The sequence below is a fragment of the Nannospalax galili genome, unplaced genomic scaffold (genome assembly GCF_000622305.1).
Source record: "Nannospalax galili isolate Female #2095 unplaced genomic scaffold, S.galili_v1.0 scaffold3698, whole genome shotgun sequence".
NCBI lineage: Eukaryota > Metazoa > Chordata > Mammalia > Rodentia > Spalacidae > Nannospalax > Nannospalax galili.
The window spans coordinates 33,728-36,346 of record NW_008340304.1 but is presented as its reverse complement, the minus strand read 5'-3'; positions in this window follow the sequence as shown (position 1 = coordinate 36,346).

Genomic DNA, 2,619 nt, shown 5'->3' with positions numbered 1-2,619 from the left:
CTTTTGATTATGTTAAGACTGGGTTACTGCCACTATTGTCATTATCATCACTGTTGGTAAACATTTAAATGCATTCTAGTTGCTGGTCTTTTGTGACTGCCTCCTAGAGCCAGGGCAGTTGGTACTGCTGAGAAGGAACTTTCTAGTCTGGACAAGAGCTGGGTCTTCCTTATTGTTTTAGTTCTCCTCTTATGCAAAATCCTAAATGGTGTTTTCTCTCAAGTTCTAGAATGTGTAAAAATCAGAGGAGGATACTCTAGAAACACAGGTGTCCATCAGACCCTCTCTCCAACCCAGAGAATCTGAATCTAGGAAGTCTGTACTTTGGGCTTAAGTCACTAGACAGAAGATTCTGACAAATACCAAAATTTCTTACAGAGAATTCTTGTGGCTCACTCAGCCCAGCACTTAGGAAATTGATTAAACTTCAAAACTTTCCTCCTCAGTGTTTGTATTCTTCTCTCAGGTCTCTGGTTTCCAGGTTGTTATGTCCTTTCCCAGCAAGGCATATTATTAAATATGATTTTCAGGCTGGGGAGCTGACTCAGTCAGTAAAGTGCCTACCGGGCAAGCATGGGGACCTCAGTTCAGATCTCCACAAGCATCTGCATAAAATGCCAGCATGGTAGCACATATCTCTAATCCTACCTGGGGAGGTGGAGACAGAAGGATCCCTGGAGCCCACTGGCTAGCCAAATTTGTGAGCTCCAGGCTCAGTGACAGAGCCTATATATATAAAGCTGGAGAGTGATTGACAAAGAACCTGATGTCGACCTCTGCTCTCCACAGGCATGTGCACATGTGCACATAGAAACATACACGTGTGCACTGGCACACACTGTTTCCAACTGTTCTAGGAATGTCATATTTGCATTCCCCTTCAAGAGGAATTACATAGGTAACAGCCACTCCCTCTAAGAAGCCCCCTGCCCCTGTCCTATTCCAACCCTGGTCACAATTAATTGGATCAAAATGAACACAGACAAAAGTCAGGTTTGAATTCACCCAAGTATGCTGAACTGTGACATAGAATGGTGTTATAGTGCATAAGCTCACCAGGGTGATCCCTGCACTCTCTGTGGATGGCCAGAATAGGTGAGTATCAAGAGATTGAGATCAGATGGGTGGTAATAGCTGCTTGATGGAACAAGGTTTCTTTGGGGTGGCTGTGTTCTGAAATTAAAGAGAGGTGGCAGTCATACAACATGGTGAATATGCTAAATGCTACCAAACTGTTAACTGTAATGAACATTTTCATTATGTGAATTTTCCTAAAGAACAGAAAGAAGACATGAAAGTGGGAGCCAGAGGGGCCTAAAAGCCCCTGGGACCTGTTCCACAGGAGGACCTTGGAAATGGATGGTAAGGGGACTCTAGTACCACTAAGAAGTCAGGCACAACACAGGTGAAGAGGCTATCCCAGTGCCTCAGTCACCAACAGTGAAGAACAGCAGAGCCTGGAAGCAAGAGGCCAGATGTTGGTAGGAAATGCAAGGACCAGATTCATCAGAGCAGAGCTGGGCTTGCTTTGCCTAGAAGGGGTCAGAGAGCAAATGGTTTATCTTTGTATGTCACACTGTCTTTGTCACAATTCTCAAAGACACATTGCTGTGAAAGCAGTCATAGACAGAACATGAAAGATGGTGTGGTGGGAACCAGAACCTCCAACACTCAGCTGGGTCTGACAGAGTCCTATGGGCCAAAGCTGGGTATGGATTTGATCCTGTTTGAAAAAGAAAGCACCAGAACTTTATACATGAGAAGTGATAGAACCTGATGACAGTTTAAAGGCTATAATCTCAGATCTATTATCATATCATGATACTAAGGGGGTTTCTCTATCTCTTGAGAAAGACGGTCAGAATGTAAGCTTTTGGGATCATCCAGGTTAACTTCTTATTCATACCCCCCCAATCTGAATGCTATCTTAAAGTTACACATGAAATTGTCATTCTAAAATTTTACCATGGAATTATAAAAAGCATAGGGTGAGTGAAGGTCTAAAGAGAAAGTTTTACTGCAAGTCCATCCCTCCCTCACAGCAGAGAGATAAAGCCCAAATTATACATCAAAGCTGGCCTGGGACTGGTTCCCAACTTCCCATGCGACAAAAACACCCTTCACACCATGATGAGAGGTTTGAAAATAATCCCAGCTTCCTTAAAGAGATTATACAACAAGCAAGCAAAACGTGAGGTCCAGGGAATAAAAACCACCTCGGGTGTTTGGGATGTTCAGAATCTACACCCTCACTAATTCATATGGCTGCATTTTTGAACCTACCTTTTGCCTTTACCCATAAAAATGCATTAATTCAGTTCAACTTACACCCACCAATGTGGCTGGAGCACCTAGTAACTTGGACTTATAGGAAACAGAAGGCAGTGACTGACACAGAAAGTAGGGTCTAAGGTGGGAACTCAGGCCCCATAGAAATCACACTGAATTGGTGATGGAGAAACAGTAAAGTGCTTGCCATGTAAGCGTGAGGAGCTCAGTCAGATCCCCAGGACCCACTAAAAGAGCCGGACAAAAATGGCACACACTTCTAATTCCAGTGTTGGGGAGACAGAGACAAGAAGATCCCTAAGGTTAACCTAACCCTGATTGGTGAACACC